The 16,426-nt window shown below is 39.8% G+C and overlaps 1 pseudogene; it reads right to left on the bottom strand.

Annotated features, from left to right (window-relative positions):
* Positions 1-16,426, bottom strand: part of LOC127654628 (ceramide kinase-like protein) — a 79,794-nt pseudogene that overhangs the window by 29,821 nt on the left and 33,547 nt on the right.

The raw sequence follows: 16,426 nt of genomic DNA, 5'->3' as shown, positions 1-16,426 counted from the left end.
AAGTCTTTTTTTCAGCTAAGCTAATTAGACATCGATGTTATATGAGGGAATTTCATGTATACTTTATTGATGTGTACATGGTAATTACCAGCGGTAAATCACTGCTGTTGATGCAGTAAATGGGTGTTTTTGTAAAGCTGTAACAAAGAGCGATTTGACTCCATTCCCACTGTCCCTATGGATTGACTGAGGTCTGATGTCACACTTCCAAACCTGTGCAGGGGAGGGGCATTTGTGACAGGAAACTGTTTACAAATACTCTCTTGGGAATCTGCACTAATGAAGAGAAAGCATGACCTCGGTACGGTCAGTTTGCTGCGGGTGCAGAGTTGGAGGGCTTCCATTGCTCCTAACAACAGCACTCCATTTTGTTTTGCCTGAAATGACAACTGAAGGTCAATCTCTTGGCCGAAAAAGTAGGGCCTGATCCCACTTCCCATTGCAATGCTCATCTACCCTGCTCGCCCATCCTTTTTCCCCCTAAGCTTGGCAGTGCAGAGGGGTCAGTCCTGCCACACTCCTGCAAAATCTCTGCTTTTTGTGAGTCCTGTGTGAGCATAGACATTACACTGGGCTCAAGGCCCCTGATCCAAACTGGAACCTGTTTGAAAGGCAGCAGAGGAGAGTCAAATGGAGGATGCTCTATTTCAGACACTCTTGAAGGCAATTAACTCAGCGAGCGGGCTATTCAGATGCCTGACTGTGATTAAATCAATTTGATAATGATACACTCGCTTGCTGCTGTTATGAGCTGCCTGTTTGTTTTCGCTAGAGGAGTTTCAGAACACAATCAAACTAAATCATTCTGACAGCATAGAAACTAGAGACGCAAATTACTATAGCTTCAAATTTTAATTGGCAGCACTCCCCTGATTGTTTTACTGGCAGAAAAAAATAGCCAGAATGCTTCTATAGATTATCAAACTTTAATACCAGTAACATTTTGACATCATGTGATGATTAGTTATAGGTTTTGGTTTCAATTGTAGGTGCTTCATGCTATTTCAGGCATTTTACAAACTTCCACAATTTTGATCAATTCAACAGCAAGCCCAACTCTCTAAAACTCTGCCATGCTAACACATATCAGTAAGTCTGATTTTGCAAAATGGTAGAGAGTATTTTAGATGGTGTAGACTGCCCCCCCTCCCACCACCATTTAAAGAAGATTATCAGAGAGACAGTTGTGATTACTTAGAACACTTATTTCTGTGATTTCTGTATGTGGGGAATTATATTTATATGATTCCTCTTAATGATTTCAGATGATTTCACATCCATCTGCACTCCCGGACTGTGGACAACCTTGAACTTAAATGGCTGAAGAGCCAGATACCAATGAGTGATCCAGGTGTTGGTATCCTACATGTGGTGGAGGCATTGGAGTGGGGCGTGATCCGAGCAGAGGGTGAAGGCCCGCCCCACCAGGTAGTAACGGAGAGTGAGGACTGCCCACTTGATGGCGAGACACTCCTTTTCTACGGTGCTGTACTTAGTCTCCTTAGATCTTGCGGCTAATGTCCAGCACCGGCGCTCCACCCCCTCCACCACCTGCATGAGTACGGCCCCCAGCCCTCTGTCTGAAGTGTCCGTCTGCTAGACAAAAGGAGAGTGAAATCGGTTGAATGTAAAACTGTCCCCCGCAAAGTGCAGCTTTAACCTGCATGAATGCCTGTTGACACTGCTCCATCCACTGGCCCTGGGATCAGTCAGCGGGCTGGTGACATCCGAATAATTAGGAGCGAATCTCCTATAATATCAAGCCAGCCCCAGGAACTGTCTCACCCCCTTTTTGGTCTTGGGTCTCGGGCAGGTCGCAATCGCCGCAGTCTTGTCAATTTGCCCGTGGCCCAAGTGGAACACCAGATACCGTACCTCCACCCACCCAATTGCGCACTTCTTGGTGTTTGCGGTGAGTCCCGCTCTTCTCAGCGATCTCAGAACCGCTCTCAGATGCTGCATGTGCCACTACCTATCATTGCTGTAAATGATAATATCATCTAAATAAGCTGAATGTGGTCTGAGGATTCAGTCCATGAGACGCTGAAAGGTATCCGGGGCTCCAAACAAACCGAACGGAAGTGTCACAAATTGGTGTAATCCAAACTGTGTGGAGAAGGCCGTTTTTTCACGGGAAATTGGTGTCAAGGGGATCGGCCAATAACCCTTTGTCAAATAACGTATTGAATAAAATCGAGTACCCAACGTCACAGTAACCACCTCCCTCCACAATTTCAGGAGGTTGAGGTGATATATTTGATGTTGGCCCCTCTCTATCAGTTCGCTTTACCTCATAATCGAGATCCCCCACTCGTCATGTGACTATGACAAAACTCTTCAAGAAGAGTGCCTCCACAACACTATGTGCTGAGATGTTGCGCAGAAGCACGCATAGTCCACCAGGACTAATACAAAGCAATGACCATGTGCGACCGCTCCATTCCAATTCTCTCGAAGGTGACCTCAAACAAAGGAAGAAGGGCACAATGGTGCTTTTGGGGTGGCTGGTAGATTCACCAGCTGACTTTCGCGGCATGCTACACACCACCTGCGGACATCCCCGCCAATGCCTGGCCAAAAAACGTCTTTTAGGCGGTTTAGTGTTTTTCTTTCCCCTAAGTGACCACCCATCGGATTATAAGCCACCTGGAACACCATTTCCTGTGGTACTGGTATTAAGAGCTGGGTTGTATCCTCCTTTGTTTGAGTGTCCTGCGTCACTCTATACAACTGCTCATTTATAATTGTGAAATAGGATATGAAAGTGCGACATCCGGCTGGAGTTGCTGAACATCGATCACTCTCACTTGGACAAAAGCATGTTTGAAGGTTACGTCTCTCGACTGCTCCAAAGGGAAATCCCCTTCAGGAAATCCCCTGAGGATGTAAGGGGCCACAACCACTCCCCCCTCGCATCATCCTTATGTGGAGCTGACAAAGACACTCCTAGCTCCGCTTCCCCTGCCAGAGCATGGCACATTTCACATCTCGTCACTTTTTTGCAGGACCCATCTGCACATATTCCTTTTAATACATTTCTAAATTCTGGCCCATTAATCCCCAAAATCTATTTAATCAATTTAATCACAAGGGTCACTATGGGGTATTTGTGATTTTCCCTATGCACACACGTCACTCTCACCATTTTAGCTGTGCCCAAAGCCTCGTGTTGAACCAAGCTTTGGTGGATAGTGGTTTGATCACAACCCGTGTCCACCAATGCTTGGTAAGTACCCCCCTTGACACTTACCGGATATCGGGGGCAGCCTGCGGAGTGTCAGGGATCTACCCAACTCCAGCAGGCCAGGCCAGTCCAGGTGCCATGCCTCTAATTGCATCGGCTGACACTTCCACCTGAGGGGTAGAGTGGTGGAGCACTGTAGGGGCTGACGGTGCTGCAAATACCTGTGCACAATGAACTGGCCTTGGCGGTGGAGCTCCTTACCTCTGCAGGGCAGGAACATGCCCTGGGGGAGAGCAGAGTGAGAGAGAAGAGGGGAGGGGAGAGAGACTAGGGAACACACAGGGGGATGAGAGAGAGAGGAGGGCTCTTCCGCCCTTGTGTATGCCGCCAAATGGTCCTCCGCCAGCTGAACAGCTTCCTCCAGCTCCAAATCACTGTGGTCCTCTCAAACAGGTCAATGAAGGCTTTGGCGTTGTCATCCGCCCCCATCTTCAGGAGTACGGGTGGGGGCAGGGTGCTGCGGCTGTCCGCGGTCGTGGCCAAGGCTATCCCCTGTCCGAGGAGGCTCCAGATTGCATACCGATCCTCTGCTTCAGCTCGCAAGATCTCGAAGAACCAGTGATCTTGGTCCTGGCGGAGTTCAAGCAGGGCTTGCTGATGGTTCTGATGCAGGCTGGCAAGGGACTGGAGGATCTCAGTCAGCTGGGAGATCTCTATGGGACGTACTTCGACTTTCCCGGGTTTCGGCACCAGTGAAACACTTTACAGCAGAAGGGAAGGAGAACACTGGGAAGTGGGTTTTCCAGGCTCAGGAAAGACTTTTAATCAGCCACTTCAGAGCTTTACAACTTCACAAACTCATCAGCTTCACAGGCACGTAGTTACTTAAACACATCAGTTTCACAACACAATAGATTCAACACAACAGCTTCAGAAGCACCATGGCCTTCCCTGTGCCAGTCTCTCTCTCTTCACTGCTGGTGGCGTGGTTACTTATATGCCACTCTCCCCATGCTCACTGGAATTAGAAACAGGTGTTAAACATAATCTAGCTCAGGTGCAAGAGCCCTTACCGCTTTCTCTCTTGACCACGCCCCCGCTGCCACACCCATATTTATAGGCCTTATAATGCATTTGTAATGTCTCATAATACACTGTATATGTTATAACTTCTTATAAATAATTGTAACCACAATTATAATACATTAGAATACTTACCTAGTCATAGTTATACCTTAGAGATAATGCATTATAACACAAGCAACATCTGATTTTATCTACAGAAGTTATAATGTACTATGTATATTTGTAATATCTATAATAGGTATTACAAATATAAGTAAAGTGACAGAAGCAAAGTCATTTTATCCATAATATATTTTTAAGTGGTTATTAGACATTATAAGTCAAGCTGGAAGTTATATACATTACGCATGCACAAACACGCATTCACAAAAAACACTTGTAAAGCTACAAGTTTAAAAATATGTTGATATCACCTGTAGCAAATCGTCTTGTGTGTAAACACACCCAAGAATTAAAATAAAATCAAACTGGTTCTGTATTGGACTCTATTCAGTAACCTTTAATGTTTGTGCATCTATTTTGAGACTTATTTAATAAATAACTTCCATTTTATAAGTTTGACTTGTAATGTATTGTATGTTACAAGTTTATGTTATGAAGAAGATATTGCTTTGTTACTTAAGACCACCTATAATATCATCACTTCATAAAACCTTTTGACTTTACACTATGCAGCACTTATACGATTAACTTTATTGGCTGTGTTAAAGTTGGGTGCTGCTTATAATGCATTACACCATAGTAGAACTTTGAATAGGGTAAGTCTAATAATTATTTATGAGAAGTTATAACTTATATAAATTATAAATTCAGTATAATGCATTTATAATGCCTTTACAATGCATTATAAATATGGGCTTCATAGATAGTGTTACCAAACCGATTCATTAAAATAATTTGTTTAGGAATGTAGGCAATTGTCGTGCTGTATGGTTCACGCTGAAGATTCAAAAGAATCGACTCATCAAGAGTCATTAGTTAAGGAATTGTTCTACACTAGGTGGCATTGTTTCGCACTCTAGATTCAAAAGACATGGCTCACAAGAGCAAGAAACGGACTACACTGGTAGCACTGTATCTTTTGGGCTGTATTGTAGAAAAGAACCAGTTCATAAGAGTCATTAGTCTGGGAATCATATTACACTGGTTGTGCTGGATGATTCGCACTGCTGATTCAGTAGCGGTGTGTTGCAGTGCTACTGAATGGTAGTGCAAGTATCACTCTCAGTTTACTTTATTTCAGTGTTTCGTCCACATCGTCGGAAGAATGCACGTTGAAGAACCGTTAATGGAAGTAAAAGTTTATTGGTTCAATTGAAAGTAAAACTATAAGTCAACCAAAAATTATTCGGTTCTGGTATTAAAAAAATTTAAAACTACATCCCAACCCTAGATATTTGTCATGTTGTAGGGACATTTCTCCCATGCAATGCATCAGCAAGGAGTGAATGCCCATTCTCATACATATTTTTTTTAAAAATAAGACTATGAAAGGGTTGCAAAAGGCATTATAAGGGTTTATCTTTTGAGAGCACATGAGAGGTGCTGGAAGTTTTGGGTTATACTGGGGACAGCTGCAGGAGTAAAAGAGACACCACCCTTGATCCTCACCTGCTGGTATTATGCAGAGAGGAAGTGCTGCTTGGACAGGCGTGAAGATGGAGTCTGTTTCCCTCCCAGCGTCCATCTGGGCTCGGACAAGCAACCCGTGGGCCACTTCAGCCACAGCGCCATCTCCCCCAACACATACCACACCAGAGAGAAAGCAAACGGATGGGCCGGGAGTCATGTGTCCCAAAGTCATGGCCAAGGGCTGGTTAACACACATGTATAGAACAATAAGGTTGTTGTTGTTCACTCATATGTGGATGAATGTAAAATGATATGGAAGTGCAAGATTAGCATGTTCAATATTGTTATAAGTTAACACTATGGCTCTGTTCCAAAAATCTAGTGTGCTGCCTACATAGGCATTATAGACATGCTCCCAAAAGGTAGCAGCCAAATTAAAAGGCCCATTGCATAAACATAAAGCATTGAATACAAAAGTACTGGAAAAACAATTAATTAAAATTGATTATTGTATTTATGCTAATTAGAGTATTGCATCTTTAGTCTAACAACATGCTTACAGCAAACTCTATTTAAAATTCATTGTGAGTCAAGTGTCCTGTGTGTTTCAGGTGACGAGCACAATTTAAATGGAGTGTTACAAACTAGTAACTTATCTGGTACCATTTCAGATAGAATGTTGCCTTAGAAAGCAACTGCCTATGTAGGCAGTAGGCAGCAAGGCTTCTCACTAGCTTTTGTAATAGAAGCTGTTTGATTGACTTGAGCTATGTCCCAAATGACGCACTATACACTATGTACTTACAATATACACTATGCACTCATCCAAGTAGTGAATGTATTCAAAGTGTAGTATCATGTCAAATGGAACACTTAACCTGTTCTTACTACACAGAAGAATTCTCTGTTTGACAGTTGACGGAAGTGACATTTCAAACACATGCAGTATTGCCGCTAGTTTTAGCACGTTAGCCAACCTCAATTCAACAATTGTATCTCAAACAACATGATGGTAAAGCATTCTACTCACATTTAAGGTGCTGTCTGAAGTTTCTCTAGTTGCTACATTTTCCATTATTTACAGTTGTTTTGTCAGACCAGGTAACTTCCAATTTGTATGGCAAGCTGCCAGAGCTGAGTGCATTAAGTGTCAAACATTCCACACACCGTTTTGAAGATGTGCATCATCCGGAGAATCATAGTACACTTCTTTCTACTATACTACTCTCACTACTTAAACTACAATATGACATATAATAGTTCAGAAGTGTGTGGTTTGGGACACACCTTTGATATACTTTTATTTTAGATTACAGCAGAAGCACATGGCAAAATGTCACAAATAGCATGCAGGACTACCTCAATATTATTCAAAATTCCTAGCAAGCAAGTCTCTGTAAGAGGAATCCATTTCAATTAATGGAAATCATAATTTCCATTACGTCGTATTGAACAATAGATTAAACCATGGAAGTGTCTAGAGGGAGACATGTATTCTAATTGGGAAATGTTCTTTTTTTTTTTAAGAATGACAGAAAATCTGTCAGATCTCGCCAGCAAAATAAATAATTAAAAACGGCTGAGCTCACTAATCTGCTTTAAGCACATTACTAATAAATGAACACAGCCCAGTAAAGCTGATTACATTTAATTCAGAAATGCCCTTTAGCAATACTGTACAATATCACAAATAGATTTGTTTAGCAGACATTGCCGCCACTAATAAGCAAGTAGTCATGCCACTCACAAAATGAGTTCTGTGACCTTGCCATCACAGGTGTTTGGGATAAACTTGTTCTCAATGTTTTGATCCACGATAGGAGATCTGGGCTAGTTGGCACATGTGAAAGGGCTTTATATCAGTAACTGCAAGGTTTTGAGACAAAAATCCAATTACACAAATGATTGGTATCTCTAATAGTGGTTTTATATATTGGTTTCCTACACCTTCTTCAAAAGAGTCTTTTTATAGTTTGTGAATTCTATCCTCCAAACAAAAATTCCAATATAGTCATACACTCACCTACCACTTTATTAGGTACACCTGTACACCTACTTATGTGATTATCTAATCAGCCAATCGTGTGGCAGCATCCAGTGCAATGCATAAAATAATGTAGATATGGGTCAGGAGTTTCATTTAATATTCACATCAACCATCAGAATAGGGAAAAAATGTGATCTCAGTGATTTCGGCCATGGCATGATTGTTGGTGCCAGATGGGTTGGTTTGAGTAGAACTGCTGATCTCCTGGGATTTTTACACAAAACGGTCTCTAGAGTTTATTCAGAATGGTGCCAAAAACATCCAGTGAGCAGCAGTTCTGCAGATGGAAACTCCTTGTTGATAAAGAGAGTTCAACTGAGAATGGCCAGACTGGTTCGAGCTGACAGAAATGCTACGGTAACTCAGATAACCACTCTGTAGAATTGTAGTGAGTAGAATAGCATCTCAGACTGCACAACACATCGAGCCTTTGGCCAGATGTTGGGTTCAACTTCTGTCAGCCAAGAACAGAAAGCGGAGGATGTAATAAGCCTACCATCTGTGTACCTCAGCAGAAGATTCTTCAGACAAGGCTATATTTTTCCAGTCTTCAACTGTCCAGTTTTTGTGAGCTTGTCCCCACTGCAGCCTTTTGTATTAGATCTCACAGTAAAATTGTCCTGGTATATTAAGGAAAGTTTCAAGTATTTAAAGAAGGTAGATTTTAAGGGCATTTTTCAAAAGTCAGGTTGTTATATTATTATTATTATCATTATTATTTTACTGCTTAGGCCTAGATATAGCTGAAAATCCTATAAAAGGCTGTTTAATAGCAGGTACCCATTGTGAAAACATACCCCATAGTGTGTTAAAAACACACCCCTAAATATCCATGTGTGTTAAATTAACTATATCTTTTTCCTGGGCAATGATGGTGGAAATGTTCAACATATTTTTGAACATTTCAACAATGACAAAACACACTACGAAATGTTCACCGGTGTTAAAATAATCACAACTAGCTCCCTTACATCAAAGCTTTGAAGCACACATCAAATATAACAAAAAGGTATAGTAAATATCGAATGATAAATCAAAGCTGACCTTTTCACCTTTTTTGGAAATAGTGGATGGCAAGAACCATGTTAAAACCTCTGACACCTGGGAAAAGCATAGATGGGCCCTGTCTGAGACTGTGCCTTGTCTTTATCTGTAGAGGCTAAAGCTTAAACCGAGAGGCCTTGTCAAACACACGGTGGACTGAGAAAATGCAAAGCTTTATGAGAATGACTGATGGACTCAAGCTTTGACCTGAATGAGTTCTGTTCTACATTTGAACAAGGGCTGATGGCATGTCAGTCTCATTTTGGCTATGTTCACACAGTTTTTGGGACTGACAGCCATGTTTACTAACAGGTGTGAATCTCAAAATGTCCTGTTCATTGAACAGCATACAGAGGCTGTTGAAATACTCTCTGTAAAACTGAAGAACTGCAGTCAATTCAATTGTATATTTTTGCGATTAGCTGTGAATCACACCTGCAGCAATAGTGACTGTGACATTTGAAATTGAAACTAGTAAAATCCCTTACATTTTCAGGATTTACCATTCCATTCAGTTATTGAAAGTTGTCACTCTCATTTATAACTGTAACCGGTTTTAGCACTCTAAAGCAGGACTGAAACCCATGCCATCTCTGTCAGCACCTATTCATTTAGAAATGTAATACTGTACATTTAACCAAATACTATAACCATATTTAGCACTCTAAAAGAGGAAGATAACTGCATTCTGCTGTTGTATGAACGTAATGTTATTTTACACGTATCATATCTTTAACAATGCCGAAATTGCGCCTGACTACACCGTGCATCTGGATATTTGCCAGTTAATAACAATCTTCTCTATCATTTAATCTTTATTTTATTAATGAATGCTGATATGAGTGATAGAAAATGTGCACAAACATCAATTTGAAATAAAATTCAGTTTACCACCTGCTTTCCTTGGGCATAATAGCGTAATGTTAATTACACCGGGCAAATGCCACAGAGTTTTGTGAATAAAGTGCTGTAATAATCCAAATTTTCTTAGAAAGATATGTGCAGAAAGCAATGGCAATGATTTAATATACTAGATACTCAAGATACAGCTCTATTTCTTCGCTGATTGTGCCTGCTTAAAGGAATAGTTTTCTCATCGTTTACTCACCCTCATGCCATCCTGGATATGTATGACTTTCTTCTTCAGCAGAACATAAACAAAGATTTTTAGAAGAATAACTCAGCTCTGTAGGTCCATATAGTGCAAGTGAATGGGTGCCAATAGTTTGAAGCTCCAAAAATCACATATGTCTGCATAAAAGTAATACATATGACTTCAGTAGTTAAATCAATGTCTTTAGAAGTGATCTAATAGGTTTTGGTGAGAAACACATCAATATTTTAGTCTATTTTGAATATAAATTCCCCTCCCTGCTCAGTCGGTACAAATGATGGGTAACACAAAACAGCTGAAGACAATGATGAGGGAAGACAGGTGAGGATAATATTGATGCATCTTGGGAAATGTAGTGAAGAAGGTAATTTAAAAATAAGATTCTCTTGAAGACAGGGGAAACACAGAATAGTTTGTGACAGATCCCCTGTTTTTGGTGATTCACATTCTTCATGCATACACCCCCTGCTGAGCAGGGAGAAGAATTTCTAACAAATATGGACTTAAATATTTACCTGTTTCTCACCTACACCTATCATATAACTACTATCTAACCACAGATATGGATTTAACAACATTTATGAGCTTTTTGGAGCGTCAAAATGTTGGCACCCATTCACTTGCATTTTATGGACCGACAGAGCTGAGGATATTCTTCTAAAAATCTTAATTTGTGATCAGCAGGAGTAAAAAAATTCACACATCCGTGTGAATTTTGGCATGAGGGTGAGTAAATGATGATTGAATTTTCATTTTTGGGTGAACTATTCCTTTAAGCTAGATTGCGGGTGGCTAGTGAATAATACCACATGCTAAAGTGGTGCAACTTTTTAATTAATTCACTCCTATAACAGGACTGACAACCCTATTCTGCTGTTATGTGAACATAACCATACAGTATATAGCACTCTAAAGTAGGACTGACAAGTGTATGTTTATGCTCTATGAACTATACAAACTTTAGCCTTTGTGGCTTTTCTCATTTCCCATGAAGCATCCAATGTAGTGGCAGTAAAAACTGCACAAATAAGGTCTTTCCAATCAAGGTGCTGATAATTAACATACATGTGTGAGGGGAAATAATTGCATCAATTGCTGATGTGCCATCTCTTTAACATCTTTTGTGTCACATGTTTGCAAGATACAGGGAGCGAATATGTGTCTTCATGTGAGACCTAACCAAAATAGCACCGCTCTATTTAAACTGGGGGAAGCATCAGACTGCTGAAGTAATTAATGTGTTATGATCTATTAATGAAAAAATGTGTGATTAGTATTACCTTTGCCGAATTAATTCTTCAGAGGTTAATTAATGGAGTTCATAGAAATGAGAGGAGGTGATCGAGTTGGCCTGTCTTTAGAGAATAATAACACAATTCCTCAATAGGGAAAGACTGAAAAGTCTCTTCTCTTCTTGTACATTCGCGAAGTGTTGAAGACCACATGTTTGACACATTTTCTCTAATAAAACACTTCATATATTGTATCAATAAGCTCTCAACTTTTTAAAGCAAAACCATCCCATATCTGAAGTTAAATAATAATCACCCTGACTAAAAACTATTGAAGTCCTCAAGTTGTCTTTTATTACTTGTGCAAATTCAAAGGGCTGAGAAATGTATGGGACACTCCCAAGTCTCAGTAATATTTATCAGGTTGTCGGGACATTTTATGTGTGGTAAAATGATGTGATAAGAATAGTGCTGACACAGTTTTCCCTTCCTGAAGATTATCCTGTTATCCCCCCCAACACCCCCATCCCCACCCCACCCCAGGGTTAAGTAGCTTAGATATCCTCAGTGATTTGTCATGCAGACAGAAAATTAAATTTCAACAAAATAGTCAGAGCATAATTTTTGTAAATCCTCAACAAAGAATAAGCTTTGTGAAATTGGAATACACAGACGGATTATGACTGATGTCGAAATTCCACACAAACATTATCCTCGACGTTAAATCTTGTCGAGTCTTATTGCTGTACTGTACAGGCGCAAGAAAAATCTATTATCTATAATGAAATATATTATTATAAGTGCAAATATATAATATACCACATGCGCTTTCAAACACGCTCTTTTGTATTAGATTATGATGAACTCTCAGCAGATGTTCCTGTTGCTCATTTGGTAGGCCGTTGTGGTAGTAATCCTAAGGTTATACTGTAGATTCAATTCCCAGCAAACAAAACTGATAATATGCACAGTATACCTTGAAGGCACTGTACAGGCGCCTAGGCACAAGTTTATGCTGTGTCAGAGAACGTTGAAAATCAGTTTTTTTCAATGGATGGGAATGGGAATCGTAAGGAATTTAACAATCTCGGTTTAGATACCTCCTTAATCATTCCTTAATCAAAACAGTTCCATTTTGGATTATTTTAGTATTTTTAATAAAGACATATTTGGAAATAAGAAATGCAATTCTTATCGGATTTACAGCCCTCAGCAGTTTAACCCTTAACACATACAGTACCTTGAGTCTTTAGTGACCTAGGACCTCATTCCACACCCTGTTCCTCATCCATTTTTTGGTGTGGTGCCCACACCTATTTAGCATTCCTCGATCTCTGTCTTATAAATTGTGTAACGCACACACACAAATCCAAAATTGCAACAGCAACAACAACAAAAGTATAAGTACCAAAGTGTATAGGGTCATTAATGCGTAGTTTAATGATACAAATAAATAATATTTCACACTGATTTTCAGTGCAACAACGAATTATCAATATGGTGAATTATCAGTATCCCATGTGCATGTGCGCATACATATTATACATGCTATTTCTTACTCAAGGTGGCGCTGTTCTTTCTGTGATTGACTTGGTTTACGTTTGACATTGCTATTTGGTGAATCAACAACATGAATGTAAACTATAAATACATGAACAGTATGATAAGACTATTGTAATTTGTACAGTATGTTCAATAAGTTCCTGAGAAAAACTTGCGTATCTTTATGTTATGTGTAGCTCACCATGTGTTTGACAGCCAGTTACCTCTCATGAAAGTTCAGTGTGAAAGTAATGAATCTTGTTCTAGATTTGTTACAATATCTCTTTAATATATATGAAAAATGAAACCTCCAAATATATCAAATTAAATTGTCTAATTGTCTTTTAATTGGGCATTTGTAGAATCCATTTGTGATAGATGTAAGAGTTTAGTGAAATTCCTATGCGTTTAAGGGTTACAGCAATGAGGCCATTTCATATTTTAGCAAAAGGTGTTTACAGATATTTAGATATTTTATTCTTTCATTATTCTTTTCTAAAATACCACAAATGACAACAAAAGTCATAATGTGTCTCTTTAACTTAGAATTTGGTTTAAGTCGGACATATCAAAATGAATGACTTACAGTTCAGTAGTTTTCGATTCACTAAAAAGAACAGGCTAATCAAAGTCATTCATTCGGTTGGAAGCGCTGTATGTTTTGTGGTGCGGTGTAGATTCAAAAGAACGGACTCATATGTCATTGCTTCAGAAATTGGGCTAAACTGGTCGTGCTGTATGTTTTGTGCTGTAGATTTAAATGAACCCACTCATAACAGTCATACGCTGTTTTTTTTGCAGTGTAGGTTAAAAAGAACTGGCTTACAAGAGTCATTTGTTTGGGAATCAGACTACACTGGTTGCATTGTATGTTTCACGGTGCTGATTTAATAGCTGTGATGCAGTCCTGTTGAGTGGAAGCAGGAAACACTGTCAAAGTATTTAAGCATGGTGTTGTGTCCGCATGGATGGGATATTGGAACCGAAATTTATGAAAATCATACAGTTACAGTATTTAAATATATTTTAACAAGTTCTGAATAAGAACCAGTTCTCGGTTCGCAACCCTAACCCTAAGTCGCTTTGGATAATAGCATCTGCCAAATACGTAAATATAAATGAGGGAGGCAACAGTATCAGACCAGACCCGTTCTGGCCATTGTCAAGTCAGACAACCACTTTTTTTTTTTTTTACAGCAGATCTGTTTCACCCTCAAGTGAAAGCCTTATGGCTGCTGGAAGTCACCTGGAATTGTCTTACCAAACATGGTTCCATTGATCCTCAACCCTGAAGCTTTTTGTTGACATTCTAGACAAACTACATAATCTTATGAAGTAGGCCTACATCTTTACTGTTTCAGTTACACTGTGACCTCTTACAGGGTCTGATCTCTTTATTTATTTTATCCACAAGAACACCGCCACCCCTTCAATGCAAGCCCTTCTACAACAGTCGTACTCCACAAATGAATCACCATTCAACACGAATATCTTATTCACTCAGTGATCACCCTTGTCCCTTTGTCACTGCTGTGAACCTGCACGCTGTTTTTAATCAAAGACCACTGTGCCAGACCCAGCACGTTCCCTCCCACCGACCCTAGAGGATGCAATGGGCGGCGGTAACGGATGAGCGTTAAGCCAGGGCCGGAGATATTTAATAGGAGCTAATTGTGAGAAGTATTGGAGCACGCGGAGAAAGACTGTACGATGTGGTGTGAGCGATGTGCCGTGCCTGCGGTCGGCTGGATGGCGGTACTTCATCACTGCTTCCAGAAAGGGTAATTAAGGAACCACCTGCCGAGCTGCACCAGTGAGACCTGCTCTACCGGAGAGCTCCGCACTGGGTCCTGCAGCATGCCGCTCCAATCAAAGTATTATCACTCATTTTGTATAAATCCACCTCTGCCTCTCTCTCTCTCTCTCTCTCTCTCTCTCTCTCTCTCTCTCTCTCTCTCTCTCTCTCTCTCTCCATCTTCTCCCTCTGTCCCAAACACTACTTTATTTATTAAGGCTAAATGTCACCTCGAGAGGCGTGGTGACGTGAGGGAGAGGAGGGATTACACCATCATCTGGCTTTGACTTTGTGCCATTTTCACTCACATCACAGAGCCCAAATAAAGCTTCCTTTTAATTAGAGTTATTCTCGGCTTCTGGTTTAGCACATCGAGAATCAGAGCTTTGTTCAGACTGGCCATACGAACAAAGCTATATACAATCTTTTAAGTTGTCTGTAATTTGAACATCAACTTGATATTTATTTTTTATAAACCGGATCTAAACCACATCCATATGAGGTTTGACATCTGTTTAAAATCAGTTTTTTGCAATTTGCATTGAAGTTTGAGTGGTCAGATCGGATTTCAAGATGTTTCTTTGCCATTCGGGACATGTCGTGACTGTAATGTCATACATAAAGTGCAGAAGGTTTTACAGAATTTAACAGAACCTGTCAAGAAATATGTCTCGGTCATATTTCTCCTATTTTAATACCATTAAAAGGCTATTTTATTATTTACGTTTTATTTATTTATTTAAAATATTTTAATTGTTACAAAACCTGTCAAGAATTATGTCCCAAAACCTATTAAGAACATGTCCAAATCATATTTCTCCTATTTTTAAGCCATTAAAAGCTTATTTTATTCATTAAGATTTTGTTTTTATGACATATATATATATTTAAATTGTTAAGTATTTGTAAAATATGGTAGTATTTGTTGTACTGTCGTTATGCTGATATAAATAAAAATACTGTTTAACAGTAATTTCTCAAACTCTTTTTGAGAAATCTCAAAAGTAAAACATCTAGATGCATTAAAGTAATGAGGGTTTGGAGGGGAAATGTGCTTGATTGTACATTTTATGCAGACATGATGACGTTCTGAATATGCTTTACTCCTGAAATGATTTGTTAGTATGAATCAGTTCTATACAACTATATAAACAGTACAGTATCTATACTGTACATACCCATCATAGTCCTCCAAGCTGCAGACTTTCAGGATTGTGCTTTCTCTCGGTGACTGCGGAAAATAAATAATTAATTATTTTTTAAAGGAAAGCACTCCAAACTGGCTTTAGTACCATTTGCCAGGCTTTGGCAAATGGCTTCAGCAGAACATATGGTCCTGGCTGTAAAGCAGAATTTATACTAGCATGCTGTTTGCATTTTTAATCAAGAATATCAAGCGTCCTGGTACAAAATGGCTGCTGCTCTTGTTTTCAGCTTTGCCCAAGCTGTGCAAAACCAGGTCAAAATTGTTCCCAGTATTCACGATGTGGTGAACAGTTTGCATTAAAATAAGGTGATGCAACTTATGTAGCAAGGGTCAAGCAGGTCAGCGATCAAAGGTCAGTGAAGTTTTTGGGAGATATTAGGCAGTATGTTTGCCTCAGTCACCAGTCACCTTTTGGAACAGTCTTTGCATCGGGAGCATACATATGATGCCTTAAAAAGCAGCTCAAAATTTTGGAACAGAGCTAGTGTCCCCATGTCTTTATAGACAAGAACTGTCGAATCAGGTTTGGCATCCTGTTGGAGAAACCCTTGGCTTGTTTGGCAAAGGAAATGCAGCTGAATGCGGGGGAATGGGGTGGTATGC

Source organism: Xyrauchen texanus, chromosome 14, assembly GCF_025860055.1.
Source record: "Xyrauchen texanus isolate HMW12.3.18 chromosome 14, RBS_HiC_50CHRs, whole genome shotgun sequence".
In the NCBI taxonomy this organism is placed as follows: domain Eukaryota; kingdom Metazoa; phylum Chordata; class Actinopteri; order Cypriniformes; family Catostomidae; genus Xyrauchen; species Xyrauchen texanus.
This window is presented reverse-complemented; position numbering and strand designations above follow the sequence as displayed.